This window comes from Brassica oleracea, chromosome C4, assembly GCF_000695525.1.
Source record: "Brassica oleracea var. oleracea cultivar TO1000 chromosome C4, BOL, whole genome shotgun sequence".
Classification (NCBI taxonomy): domain Eukaryota; kingdom Viridiplantae; phylum Streptophyta; class Magnoliopsida; order Brassicales; family Brassicaceae; genus Brassica; species Brassica oleracea.
The window spans coordinates 38,026,356-38,042,231 of NC_027751.1; the positions used below are offsets into that span (position 1 = coordinate 38,026,356).

At 32.9% G+C, this 15,876-nt stretch overlaps 1 long non-coding RNA gene across 1 annotated transcript; it reads right to left on the reverse strand.

The window, feature by feature from the left end:
- Nucleotides 1–14,731: 14,731 nt before the first annotated feature.
- On the reverse strand, nucleotides 14,732–15,673 carry LOC106341483. The gene is made up of 4 exons (XR_001269658.1): nucleotides 15,447–15,673; nucleotides 15,033–15,082; nucleotides 14,852–14,966; nucleotides 14,732–14,758 (listed from the first exon to the last, which is right to left on the reverse strand). It is a non-coding gene; the product is annotated as an uncharacterized LOC106341483 (long non-coding RNA).
- Between the last annotated feature and the right edge of the window lie 203 nt (nucleotides 15,674–15,876).

Below are 15,876 nucleotides of genomic sequence, written 5' to 3' on the forward strand. Positions count from 1 at the left end.
AACATGGCCGAGTCTCACCCATTATCTATCCCCATGGTCGTGAGGTCTCTCGACCTGGACACTGACTCGTTCCGTCCCAAGATGGACGATGAAGATGTCCTTGGTCCCGAACTACCATATCTCAGTGCCATATGAGCTTTAATGTTTTTGGCAAGTCACACACGGCCTGATATATGTTTTGCCGTGAATCTATTGTCTAGAGTTAGCTCTTGTCCGACCCAAAGACACTGGAACGGGATTAAACATGTTCTTCGTTACCTGCAAGGAACAAAAGACTTGAGTTTATTTTATACTAACCAAAACAAAGAAGGTTTAGTTGATTTTGCTGATGCAGGTTATCTTTCGGATCCACACAATGCTCGATCACAGACAGACTATGTTTTCACACATGGTGGAACGTCCATATCATGGCGTTCCATGAAGCAGATGATCGCGGCCACATCTTCAAACCATTTGGAGATCTTGGTTGTTCATGAGGCCAGCCGCAAGTTGTTCAGAACAGGGGGATTAATACGTGTTGTACTTTTTTTCCTTCACCATGGTTTTGTCCCACTGAGTTTTCCTGGTAAGGTTTTAATGAGGCAACATCTAAAGCGTATTACAATCCCTGTATGGTTATGGCATCCAAGGGGGAGTGTTATAAATCATATTGTGGATGTCCATAACCGGGCCAATGCTAGAAAGAGAGAGAGTCGACCGTGAGGAGAGAGAGAGAGAGAGAGAGAGAGAGAGAGAGAATCTGCATCTTGCATTTTCCTTATTAGATTATGATTTGTACTCTTTCAATATTTGTATTTTCTTTTTTTAGGCTTTCCATTATTCTATGACGGTGTAATTCTCTATATATAAATGGCTCTTTATGTTTATGAATAATACAAAAACATAGATTATATTCTATAGTTTCACAATAGAAGAGAAGTTTTGTACGATTTTAATGTTAGTTTTTGAATCATTTGCTGGTCAAATTTGTATTGGCTAAAGTTTTTTTTTTTTGGGTTTAGATTAGTGGCACCGGCAATTCTTATCAAAATTGTTGGTTTTTGAGAAAATCATATATTATAAGATTAATGTCACGTTTTTTATTTATTAATAAAATATTTATACTACGGTAATGAATGGTGACATACAAATTAACGGAATTCAATTTTGTTTTTTGAAAACCGCTAAGTGTCACCAATCACATTTAGAGTATGACTGGTTTCCCGCTATCATCCGCAAACACATCTTTTACGGATAGTAGCGGTTGTTAGCGTTTTGCAACAATCATTCAAACCGCTTCAAACCGTTCTAAACCTCAGAAATTCAAAAGCTGGTTCCAGCTAGCGTTTACGGTTGCGGAATGATACTTTTTATTTTCTTTTTCTTAAAAACAATAAAAATACAAAAATAAAAATATTCAATAAAATTTTTGTTGGAGATAAGCTTAAAGATAACTTGGAGTCTAAGTTATCCTAATGACTTTAGGATTAGAAGAAAAAGGAAATATGTGTTCCTAATGAGTTTAGGAAATATGATCTATATATAAAGATTATATACCTTTGAGAATCTTAGAGTATTTTGTGATTGAGAAGCTTAAGGTTTTTGAGTGTTTCCTTAAGAGAGATTAATAAAGAGAGTCCTTTATTTGTGTTCTTATAGTTGTGTTCTTATACGATCTATTGAGACTATATTTGGTATTAGAGCCACAATAAGATCAAGAAGAAGGAGGAGGACCATCCTCCATAAAGTGTCCGATGTTGAACGCCACTAACTGTACTGTATGGGCAATACGCATGAAAACCTTGCTTAAAGTTCATAAAGTATGGGGAGTGGTGGAGAATGAATCTAATGAAGCTGATAAAAACGATATGGCGCTTGCCCTATTGTTTCAGTCAATCCCGAAAGCATTGATTCTACAAGTTGGGGAACTCGAGACGGCCAAGAAAGTCTGGGATGCAGTCAAGGCGCGTCATGTTGGTGTGGACAGGGTAAGGGAGGCAAGGTTGCAAACTCTTATGTCTGAATTCGATCGTCTCAGGATGAAAGATAGCGATAGCATAAACGACTTTGTTCGGAAGTTACCCGAGATTTCGTCCAAATCAGCCACCTTAGGAGAAGTTATAGAAGAAACCAAATTGGTGAAGAAATTTCTTAAGTGTTTACCAAGGAAGAAATACATTCATATAGTTGCCTCTCTTGAGCAAATTCTGGACCTGAATACAACTAGCTTTGAAGATATCATCGGGGGTTTAAAGGCTTATGAAGAACGCATATGCGAGGAAGAAGAAGATCGACAAGATGATCAAAGCAAAATGATGTATGCTAACATGGAAACACAATCAAATCGAGACTATCATGGCGACTATAGAGGACGAGGCTTTTGGGAAGGAAACCAAAAGTAAATCCATGCGGGCTTGTCTCTTAGGCCCAAAGTGGACAATATCGTACTAATCGGACAATATAGAGTTGGACACGGGATTTCACAATCCCAACAATTGGTATCATATAGTCTACACCATGTACTAATCAGAAAATATTTAGACTTACTGGGAAAACTGAGAGTCATCAAGGTCGTATTGGGAGAATATTTAGACTTACTGGGAAAACCGAGAGTCAACAATTGGTACTAATCGGACAATATTTAGACTTACTGGGACAACAAGGTCGTATTGGGAGAATCGTGATGCTTCTAAAGTAACTTGTTATAGGTGTGACAAGGTGGGTCACTTTGCGGCAACCTATCCCGACAGGCTTCTTAAGCTGCAAGAAACGCAAGAAGCTAAAGAAGAAGATACAGAGGCGGCATATGCATTGATGATGCATGAGATCGTGTATCTCAACGAACGAAACGTATGTCCAAAATAGTTTGACTCGAGTTCTGATGGAGATAGAGTATGGTACTTGGAAAACAGTGCAAGTAACCATATGACGGGAAATAGGAGTTATTTCCAGTCTATTGATGAGACAATTACCGGGAAGGTAAGGTTCAGAGATGACTCACGAATTGATATTAAAGGAAAAGGATCCATTCTTTTCCTCACACGAACGGGAGAGAAGAAACTTCTAAATGATGTGTAATTTATACCAAAACTACGAAGAAACATCATCAGCCTCGAACAAGCCACTGAAGCTGGCTGCGATGAAAGAATGAGAGGTGATTGTCTGACGCTACATGATAAAGACGGGAATCTTATTGTACAAGCAACTAGATCACGCAATCGACTGTATAAAGTCGCGATGGAGAAAAACAATGTTAAGTGTTTTCACATGACTATAAATTCGGATTGTGCACGATGACACGCGAGATTAGGGCATATTAGCACATACTCGATGAAGATGATGATACAAAAGGAGTTGGTTCCAGGAATACCGAAGCTCAACGTTGAAAAGGAGGTATGTGAGTCTTGACTTTGTGGAAAGCAAATGAGAGCATCATTCCCACAATCGACGTCTTATCGAGCTTCAGAGTTGCTCGAACTAGTGCATGGAGATCTCTGTGGTCCCATAACACCATCGACTGCAGCAAGAAATAGGTACATCTTTGTTCTTATTGATAATCATTCTCGCTATATGTGGACGATACTCTTGAAAGAGAAAAGCGACGCGTTCAAAAAGTTCAAAAGCTTCAAAGCAATGGTAGAAAAAAAAACAAAACAGAGCATTAAAACGTTTCGAACGGATAGAGGTGGCGAGTTTACTTCGACAAAGTTCAATATGTTTTATGAGGAATCAGGAGTACACAGACATCTAACCGCTCCATACACTCCTCAGCAAAACGGAGTGGTAGAACGTCGAAACAAAACATTTCTTGAGATGACCATGAGCATTCTGATGCACGTAAACATGCCCAATTACATGTGGGGAGAAGGCATACGGCATGCTACATATTTGATTAATCGTGTGGCAACAAGAATCTTAAATGCGCAAACACCATATGAGGTGTTTAATGGAAGAAAACCACCACTTAGTTGGTTGTATTGGACATACGAAGATAGACGCTCCACACCTGCGAAAGCTTAATGATAGGTCAAGAGTCTTGATACATCTTGGAACTGAGCCTGGTTCTAAGGCATAAAGATTATTGGATCCAACAACTAAGCAGATAGTTGTGAGTAGGGATGTGGTGTTTGATGAAGGAAGATCATTGATTTGGAGCAAAACATGAGATGACCCTGAGGAACCAGGAACGTTCACGGTTAAACTTGGAGACTTCGGGAACCAAGGCATCAGATATGAAGCGGTAGAAACAATACCAGAAGAAAATAGCGAAGTCAAAGAGGAGGAAGGAGACACAAACCCACTCATAGAAACGAGCACAACAGACGAGATCAACAACGACCCTCCACACGAGCTGCGTAGATCAACCAGAGAAACCAGGATGCCAAACTATCTGAGTGACTACATTCTACTAGCGGAAGAAGAAAGAGAAAGATTGGTACTGCTCATAAACGAAGAACCCTGGTGTTTTGAAGACGCCATACAAGAGAAGGTATGGAAGGATGCATGTCAAGACTAGATCTCGTCTATTATAAAGAATAAGACGTGGGATTTGGTAGACTTACCCAAAGGAGGAAAAGCAATCAGTCTCAAGTGGATTTTTAAAATCAAGTGCAACTCTGATGGAAGTATAAACAAACACAAGTCGAGGCTGGTGGCAAAAGGATACATACAGAGACATGGTGTAGACTTCGAAGAGGTGTTCGCTCCTGTTGCTCGTATTGAGACTATAAGGGTCATCATAGGACTTGCAGCCTCGCACGGATGGGAGATACACCACTTAGACGTCAAGACCGCTTTTTTCCAAGGAGAACTAAAAGAAGATGTTTATGTAAAGCAACCAGAAGGCTTTGTGGTCGAGGGAAGTGAGAATAAGGTCTACAAGTTAAACAAAGCACTATATGGTTTGAGGCAAGCTCCTAGAGCTTGGAACGAAAAACTCAACAAAGTGCTTAAGAGGTTGAAATTCGCTAAATGCTCGAAGGAGCCGTATTTATATCGTAAGCGTCAAGGTAGTAATCTTCTTCTAGTAGCAGTATATGTTGATGACCTCTTAGTGATAGGGCCAGGTCTCGTATTGTCGGAGACAGGCATGGATGAGTGTAATTCGGTATATATACCGATGGATGCTGGTCTCGTATTGTCGAAGGCACCGGAAGAAGCTAGTGTCGATGAAACAGAGTTTAGAAGGAACATAGGCTGTCTCCGATACTTGTTGCATACGCGACCGGACCTTACTTTTAGTGTGGGACTACTCAGCCTTTAAATGCATCAGCCAAAGACCTCTCATGCTGCTGCGTTGAAACAGATACTACGATACCTAAAGGTAACCACGAGCTATGGTTTAACGTTCAAGCGATCAAAGAAGGTAGAGTTAGTTGGTTACTGTGACAGTAGCCACAATATAGATGAGGATGCTGGAAGAAGTACTACATGACATATCTTCTACTTGAACAATTGCCTTGTCACTTGGTGTTCTCAAAAACAAGAGACTGTGGCATTATCATCATGCGAGGCTGAGTTTATGGCGGCAACAGAAGCAGCAAAACAAGCCATATGGCTTCAAGAGTTACTCGGAGAGATCACTGAGACACCCTGTGATCGTTTAAAGCTATTAGTTGATAACAAATCGGCTATAGAACTCACAAAGAATCCGGTGTTTTATGGAAGGAGCAAGCACATACATAAGCGTTATCACTTCATTAGAGAATGCGTACAGAATGAACAAATCAATGTCCAACACATTCCGGGAGTAGATCAAAAAGCAGACATCTTAACTAAAGCACTTGGAAGAATCAAGTTCAAAGAAATGCGAGAGCTTGTGGGTGTTCAAGAAGTTAACTTTAAGCTTAAAGGGGACAATGTTGGAGATAAACTTAAAGATAACTTGGAGTCTAAGTTATCCTAATGAGTTTAGGATTAGAAGAAAAACGAAATATGTGTTCCTAATGAGTTTAGGAAATATAATCTCTATATAAAGAGTTGCAAAAGTGTTGCATACCTTTGAGAGTCTTAGAGTATTTTGTGATTGAGAAGCTTAAGTTTTTTGAGTGTTTCCTTAAGAGAGATTAATAAAGAGAGTTATTTATTTGTGTTCTTATAGTTGTGTTCTTATACGATCTATTGAGACTATAATTTTTAATATGAATTATGAAAATACCAAAATATATCTATTATATATTAATTAATATTATAAAATTTTAAAATAAAAATATTTTCTATAATTTTTAAAAACTTAAAACTATAACTTGCTAAATATAATTTTTATATTTATTATAATATTATGTTTTTTTATATTTTTATAATTATATAAAATGTAAATATTGTTAATTTATTATTTAATCGCTGATGCATTTGGTAGTTAACCAGTCAAAAGTATTCCGCAAACGCACCAAATTTTAACCGCCGAACCAGTCGTACAAATCTCTTAAAACTGCTAGAAACCGCAATCACCCGCATCCGCAAATTTCCGCAACCGCAACCGCAGCCGCTGCGTTTGAACCAGCCAGAACCTTGCAAACTACCTTTTGCGGTTTTCAAAAAAAAAAGAAAAAAAAGTTGAGTGCGTTTTTGAAAACAACATGTTTTCAAGTGGACCACACTTGTATTTGTCCAGCTTCCTATATCCAGCGGTTTTGCATAATATGTGTGTTTTTTTTCTGTTTATTACTTAACATTAAATATTTATCATGGACGATGAAAAATAAGATAATATAGTGGCTTGCCTAGTTTCTGGAGAGCACTGCAGAGGTGATACAAAAATTTCCTTTTCTCTTTATTTATTTTTAAAAAAATTAAAATATTATATATTTAAAAAATAGTTGTACGATAGATATTTTATTTAATTTAAAATTGCTAATAGTCCTCACAAAGAAATTCTTTTAAGTTTTTCTTTTTAGAGAGAAAAAAATTAGCATATTTTTTTTTAAAGTTACAATAATTAGTTCTAGTCACATATTATTAAAACAGAAATAACAATCAAGTTTTTTTTATTATATTGTATTTTTAGGAAAATCAAATTATTTCATAATGTTTTTAATTGTATTGTATCTTTTATTAATATTTTATTTAAAATATATTTTATATAAAGTAAGATGTTTATTTTTTAAAAAGTAATAGCTAAAATTATAAAATAAAGGAAATATATATAACTATGAATTTTAGTATTTGAAATTATAAGGTTGTATTTTATATATACTTATAATTTGGGAAATCTGATGCTATATAATAGTTTTCGTGGGGAAATAGCTTGTTTATCCTAATATTTTATATATACTTATAATTTTTGAAAATATTATATAGCATCAGATGTCTCCCAAACTAGTTATATATATTTCCCATGAAAACTATTTAAAACAGTAAACCAATTTGAATCAGGTTGTATGGGCTTTTTGATTTTGAACTTTATATATGTGGAGATATAAACCTCGTTCTATTTATCCCAAAAACAAAGTTTTAGTTTTGTTTCCCCCCACGATATTAAAGTTTTAGACTTATATCTCCAGATATATAAAGTTTAAAATCAAAAAGCCCATACAACCTGATTCAAATTGGTTTACTGTTTTAAAGTAAAACATAAATTATTTTAAACCGAGGTAAACCATAAATTATTGTAAACCAATAGTTAACTTACTCAGAATTTGGTTCTTCGCCCTCTTTCTCCTTTCTCTCTCTCTCTCCCTTTTCTCACGTTACTCTTGGTGCGTGATTGGCAAAGCAGAGCAGGGATGAGCAACTGAAAGCAGCTGAAGCAGGAGCGGGGAGCTGTGAGCTGTGAACGTGAGCTGTAAACAAGATCTGAAAAATAAAATGCATTTCTAAATTTTATTAAAATAAAATAATAAATCTTATTTATTTATAATATAAAATATTACAAGATATGAACTAGCATTAAAAATTATTAAAAATAATAAAATATTTAAAACTTAAATTTAAACTAAAAACGTGAATAAAAATGTTTATCTTCTTTCCCTCCATATTTGTTATGCAATGTTGTTTCTAATATCCGCCATATATGCATCCCCTGTAGGAACATAACTCGTTCTTTGAGCTTCAGCATTATTATCATCATCTTCAGAATCCGAAAGTTCAAACATCTCACTTTCTGTTTGTTCTTTTTTTTTTGTCACGGCTTTCTGTTTGTTCATACTCTTGAAAATCTTCATCATTTCTTGTTGATTTTCGTATGAATTTATGCAACGCCATTGTGGCAACGACAATCTTACATTGTGTCTGAAAATCATATCGCGCTGGATCTCTGATAATAGCAAACTTTCCTTTCCACACCCCCGAAAGTTCGCTCAATCACCGAACGCAAAGAAGAATGACGTTTGTTAAACATTTCATTCTCATTTGTAGGTTGTCCCCTTCTCCATTGATGGGAATGATATTGAACTCGACGGTACGGAGCAAGATATCCCTTCTTATTAGAGTATCCTGAATCAGCGAGAAAATGTTTTCCTTCAGGAGGAGTTGGAAAATATTCATCGTTCTATGCACAATATGTCAATATCTTCGAATCATGTGCTCTTCCCGGTGTCTCCACATATGTATATATAAACTCCATTCTGAAGTTACATATCACAAGCACGTTCATGGTAGGATGTTGCTTTTTTGTCAGATCCAACTCGCTGTACCATCAAGAGCTCCTATGCAACCACTGAAGAAAAGATAATACCTTGTATCATAAGAGAGTGTGGTGCTTACTTGTCGAAATTCATTTTCTCCGGGCTTTATAATATCTTGAGACATGCGAACAAGTGCATCCAAAATTTCATGAAACTTTCTATTCACTGTCTCTTGATTGCGTTGGTAATGTGTTGCGATTGTTCGTTGGACTTCATCATGCGCAACAGTTTCAAGAAACATTGCAACAGCCTCTTCTAGGCCACACTCTCGAGATTCTCGTAGTCCATAATCATTCATCAACCTATCACATAACAGTCGAAAAGTATCTTGATGCATTCGTAGAGTTTCGTAGCATTCTTGATCGTGGCCATTTCTCAGTTGCATTGTATGGCGCCATCCTCGACCTCAGTCAATTCTTATTAGTACTCTGTCACAGTATGAATCTAAACCTTCGCTCTCAAGCAACAACACAATTACTTTAAGGAAATTCTGGTTGTAACAAAAAAATTGTTCCTACAAAAAAACAGAAACATGGTTAATATTTATTTTTAAAAAGTCACTATTGATTTAGTTTAAATTAATTTTTAAAACAAAATGATACAGAAAAATTAATAAAGATACTAGCTCCATTACTTTTGAAAAAACGTGTCAAATAAGAGAATCACCTAAAAATCTTAAATGACCATAAAAATAATCATGCTAGTAATACAATAAAATATCGAATACTTGAGATGAAAATCAAACAATGAGGAAGAAAAACTACGTTTTGTAAAAAATATTATATGAACGATAAAAATTAAAGAAAAAGGTGAAACGAGAGAACCACCTCAACATTGGAGATGAAAATCAAACAACGAAGAAAAAGTTTAGGTGTTGTAAACAAAATACAAACGTCAAAACACTAGAGGATAAAGTCAGAAGAATCTCACCTCAATATTTGGTTTTTGGATAGGAATTCGTGTTTGATCTCATCTGCCATGCTCTCTCTGCATTAAAAAAGATATAATAATGATATTAATTGCATGTATCAATTTAAGAACGATCAAATATAGTAGAAGTTTACCTTTTTTCTGTTTCAGGCTTTGGTGAATTGATTGTGGTCGAGGTGACTTACTAGTATTTATAGAATTTTTTTTATTATTAAAAATTTCAATACATATATTAAACATTAAATATAGGATTTTGTTAACAAAATCTTTCGATAGTTTCAATTTTAAACAGTTAATGTAAATCTAAGGGTACGAATGGTGACCAAGCAACGACGAGGAATAATGTATTCCTTAACGTTCTTAAAAAAATCGCCTTTCATAAAGAATAGTTTTTTCTTCTCGTTCCCTACCATTTCCTTTTTTGTAGAGAACCAAAAAACAAAATCATTCCTTGTTAAATTTGAGATGTAACAACCATTTTTTTTCATTCCTGCAATTTTTATTCTTCTATGTTCTTTTTTTATTCGTTCCTTTTGTTCCACAATGGTCACCAGTCGGACCCTAAATATGAGAATATTCCAAACATATTCTAATAGTTAATCTAAATCTAAATATAAGAATATTTAAAATATACTAGATTTTGATCCGCGCGTCCGCGCGAGTGTATTTTTAAAAAAATATGTTTCTATTTGCTTTTCATGTCAATAATATTAGGGCTGAACAAAACACCAGAATCTGAAGAACCGAACCGATCCCGATCCAAAAAGTAGTACCAAATATATACTTTAAAGCTTGTTTAAATACTTGAAAATATATACAAATAATCAATTGTAAATATCAAAAATATTTAAAATAATTATTGATTTTCTATCCAAATATTTGAACTAAACAAATTTATATGTTAAGTTTAGGTATTCTGACATATGTTATTCAAATTTATATTTATTATATAATTTTGTTTATAGTTTTTGAGAAATTTAAAGAATATGATGAATTTTAAAAATAATTTAAATGGGTTATCCGAACTCGAACTGAACCCGTAAAAACCCAAAGTGAACACGAACTGAAATTTAGAAATATTCCAATGAGGCTGAAATCTTTGACCCCAGAAACCCAAAACCCAAACGGAGCTGAACCGAACCTGATTAGGTATCAGGTAGATAGTTTTTATAATATAATAGTTTTTTTAATTTTTCTTAAAAATATAAGCCAATTACTTTTTTTTTCTTAATATGTTGCAATCTATGTTTCCAAACAAACTTGTTTTTTAAATTGCAATCTATGTTTCCAAACAAACCTTTTTTTAAAAACTGCAATCCATGTTTCTAAACAAACTTTTTTTTTTAACTGCCATCCATGTTTCCAAACATTTTTTTTTTAAATTGTTATCCATGTTTGCAAACAATTCTAATTTGTACTTGAGCTTTAATAAGATAGACTAGATCTTGACCCGCACAACTGTGCGGGTGATTATTTTATTTTTACACACATAATTATTTGTTTTACATGATTAACTGTAATATTTACCATATTACTAATTGTTTAATATAACATTTTAATACACAACAATTTTATAGTTCACATGCAATAATTTATATTATTTGTTTTAAATTTTTCATATTTTAAATCATGTGATACAAAATTCTAAATTGAAAAATTTTATTAGTGAAAGATCAAAAAAATTATTGAAAAAATTATATTAAATTAATATCGCAGATTAATACAAAAATGTACATGTGTTTAGTTATAATTAGAAAATTAGTAAGATATTTTAAATTTTCATTTTAGTTAAAATAAATATAAATTTAATTTTAAAATAAACACGACATTAACTAAATATTTAAAAGTTTTGTTTAAGTGAAAAACGAATATACATTTATGTTAAACAAACACGAAATTACTTAAATATTTAAAAGGTTTATTTTAATAAAAAATGATATATATATATATATATATATTTATTTATATTTATATTGTAAATAAAAAGATATAAAAAGATTTTATTCAGATATAATTTTAGAGTAAATATAGGAGTATCTATTTGATTTGTTTGTCTTAGAATAATTCAAATAATTTAAATATTTATACAAAAATTAATTTTAACAACTTTCTAATGGGTGGTCCAAATTAAAAAATCACACATGAATTAAGTCATGACTTATCTTTTAATAGAATAGATAGATATTATTTTAATAAATAGAGAATATTATTTATTGGTAATCTATAATTTAAGAAGTAAGTTGGATTCAAATAATATCATTTATTGGTAATCTAAAATTTAGAAATTTTTTTGTCAAAAAAGAAAGATTACGTTTTCTAAATTATTTTTATGCAATTTTGATATAAACATAGAATATTCTTATTGATTTATTGGTTATCTAAATTATAGGAAGAAGTTTGGACCGGAAATAAAAATATAACGATTTTTGAATTATTGTTTGGGTTTTAATAAATAGTGAATATTTTTAAAGAATGTGTGTGTTCAATATCATTAGTTTATTTTATTATATTGTGATTTAAATCAAGATAATTCGTTTTGTGTTAGTATTTATGTATGTTATATCAAACATGATAACCAAATGATAGCCGGTTTAAGTTTGTATTTTATGTATATTATATGAAAAACGATAATCAAATGCTGACCAAAAAAGTCAAATTCTAACCGGTTTGATTTAGTATTTATGTATATTATATGAAGAATGTGGATATTAGATGATGAAAACTTAACATACAAATTAACACGGCCCATTTATATTGGTGAAGGTAAAATCAATATGGGTGAGGATGAAAAATTACGTGGATTGACCTTTCCTAAGAACACAGTTATGTTAAGCATGTTCTGAAAAGCAAGGTTTATAGTATGTTGGTGTTAGGAAGAAGGTATTTCACCTAGTATGATAGTTTTAATGTAAAAATATGTTTTATTTCAATTCATGCGGAGATAATCAAGTTACATGGTGGGATCTGGATCCGGTTTCACGTCGAACTCGCTCTTGTTGACCAAGCGCCAAGAGAAATCACAATGTTCATAACTATTCTCTTTAATTATAATCGATGGAATTGGTTCAAGCTTTCTACTTTAACTTGATTATCTCATCTAGTTGTAGCACCCTTGGGATTGAATTCTATGGTAAAGCGTTATTGACTGTGACATGGAAAAAGAAGAAGAGAACGATGTGAAGATGATCACATGTATTCTTTCCCCGATTGGTGCAAAAAAAAAAAGAGATCGTTACATTTTTTTTTGAATCTATTGTTTGATTGTGAGAGAAGAAGACATTCTATGGGGCAAGGGAAAAAAGCTTATGTTCTGGAATTGCCGTGGCTTGTGGGGAAGGAGAGAAATGAAGTGATTTGATATGTTTTGATTTAGATGGTTAAGATTATGTTAATTTAGTTTGATTGGTTTTATCAATGGTTTAATTGGTTTTTTGTTTGGTCAGATTTAGGGATTTTTGGTTTACTATTGGTAATTCAAGATTTTGAATTGGGTTTGACAAAACGAAGATTTATTGGGAAATAAAACTAAAACTTTGTTTTCCGGGATACATATAACGAGATCATACTTTGAGATACATCTATTATAGTTCTCGTGGAGAAATAGGTCGTTTATCCAAAATATTACAACATAATCACCAAAAAATAGTTTAAAATTATAATAAAATGTTTTTAATTTATGTTCCATCCGTTTCTAAAAGTAAGCTTTTTTAGAGTTTTTCTATTTATTAAAAATATAATAAATATTTACAATTTATTTTTCAATACACTTTTCCAATAACTATTCACCAATAAATTTAATCAGTTCAAACATTCACAATTAATGTTTCATAAAAATATACAAAAATACCTTAAAATATAAAAAATCTATTTTCGTGGAAAAAAATAAACTTTAGAAAATCTTACTTTCGAGAAATGAGAGAATACTATTTTTGTTAAAACCGCACTACTTTTTTTTTATAAAAACCGCACTTATTCTACAAACCACATAAACCGTTATTGCACCGCACCGCACTTCAATTCCGCTTCGGTTACCAAATCCGAATAAGTCCCTCATCAAAAACATCAATTAAATCCAAAAAAAAAAGTTTTTTTGGCAGGGAACACGACAAAGTAAATTAAAAAGTTTCTTTACTTTTGGACGCTTTTTTTCTAGGCAACATGTATCACGAATCATAACAAGTGGGACGTACTTGTTTGATAAAGTGGAATATCCATTATTCTTCCATTTCAAATGCTATGCCGATGATAAAAAAAAAAGATTCTGAGCTGCGCTTTAAAAATACTGAATTATCTATTTATAAAAATTTGAATTTATAGCATATAAATTTATATTATACTATTATTTATAATAATTATTAGTTTGCAATAAATATATGATGCATGTTCGTAGTTATGTTGTCATATGTTTTGGGTTAGCAATAATTCTATAAAATTATAACAAATGAAATGTGTTTCTGCTACCATATATCTATATTATTAAAATTGAACTAGAGATCTTCAACCCCGCGCAAGCGCGGAGAGCTTTTGTTTTTTGTTTCTATTTGGTTAATCAGCATTATCCATCTCCTTTTTAAATCGATTTTTATCATTTATTTATAAAAATTAGTCTATCAAACATGTTGGTTTTGCGTAAAACGAAAGTGATATAACGAAAGACCCCAAGCTCGAAGACGCATTCATCTGCCATGACCATTGGTTTTGCATATAACAAAGTGAACGTGTGAATGGTAAAATTTGACAGTCTCTTTGTGTCACCGCACCACCTATTTAAATTCTATGTTCATGCATTTCTCGATTCTCTGAGAGGTTTGGGATGAAGCGTCTTTATAGTGAAAAGAAATTTGGTATCTTCTTCTGAAGGTTTCATTCCCAACGCTCTCTCACTTTTTAAACATTTCTCTTCTTGTAATCATTGATGGTGTTTGAGTGTTTTGTTCACCATTTTCATTCTTCTTCTAAGTTTTATACTTCTTTTGCTCTCATTTCTCTGCATGACTTAATACATCCGCTAAATATTGAAATAAAAATATTTCAAACATTTGTTTATATGAAAAATAAAATAAAATATTTTTCATTTAAAATTTTGCTTCCGTTGTTCTGAATTTAGTACATAATTGCTAGGATGCTGAAGTAAAGGAATGACAACGTCATAGGCAAGACCATAGACTGAATCTTTTGCCAGCTTTTTCTGCTTGGTGGTTTAATATCTACAGAAGCAACCTGTCCTGCATGAAATTAACCAAAAAAATCATCAGCGAGAGAAAGAGAGAAAGACACAAAACACCAACATCAAAGAGCAAACTACTCATTGAGTTAACCTCTGAGGATTCCTTTGATTCTTCTTCTTCTGGATCAGTGAGAGACCCTAAAACAGAAAACAACTGATTCCTTTGCTCGCGTGGTCCCTCTTCTATCACATGAACAGTTCTTGACCTGGAGAAACAGCAAAAGTATGAGACTTTTGTTGACCCATGAAAGGAAAGAGCTAAGCTTTGAGACCTGTGTTGAAGAGCCGATGTAGGAAAGAGCTAAGCTCTGATTATCATCTTCTACGTCAGACGATAAAAAGATGATAATCAGAAACAATTAAATATAAAAAGAGCCAAATTAACATATTCAAAAAAGAGTCTCTTCTGTTCGAGGAATGGGAAATAAAAGGCTTGAGAAAGCCAAGGAGATGTAGTTTTCTTCCAGCTTGCGACAACCATGGAGTTTCAGCATTAAAATTTCTCAAATTTTTTTTTCCTATACACGCTTCATTTTTTCTTTATTTTCACGACGAGACTTTGATAGTACTCAAAACAGAGTCACATATCTTGTAAATCAGGTTTCGTCTTGAATTAATTTAACATTTATTCAAAAAGATAAAAGAGATAGCCAAATAATTGTTTAGATAATCGCTTAAGTATTTACCATGGAAGATTTAAGGAGATGATTTAGCCAGTGAAGGATCTTAACCTGAAAAGGAGATGAAGAATTAACCAAACTTCTCAACATCAAAGACATTTCAAAAAAAAATCAAACAATAGTGAAAATCAACTCAGTCTTTTGATTAACAAACATCATTCAGAAAAATAAATCCCAATTGACAAATCTAGAGTGAATCCGTCAAAATCCAGAGATCAAGTAACTAAATTCAAGCACTCATGTGTATATCAGCACGGATATTTTACGTAACAGAAGCATGAACTCATTAAATCGACAAAGAGGAAACATATCTCATGATTACCTCTGGAAGAACCTTGCTCATCCATCACTTGTTGACACTACTTTGCAGGGAAGATACTCGATCGACTTCTATTTTTTCGAGACAATAAATTATTGGAGTTCGTAAGAAAACTGA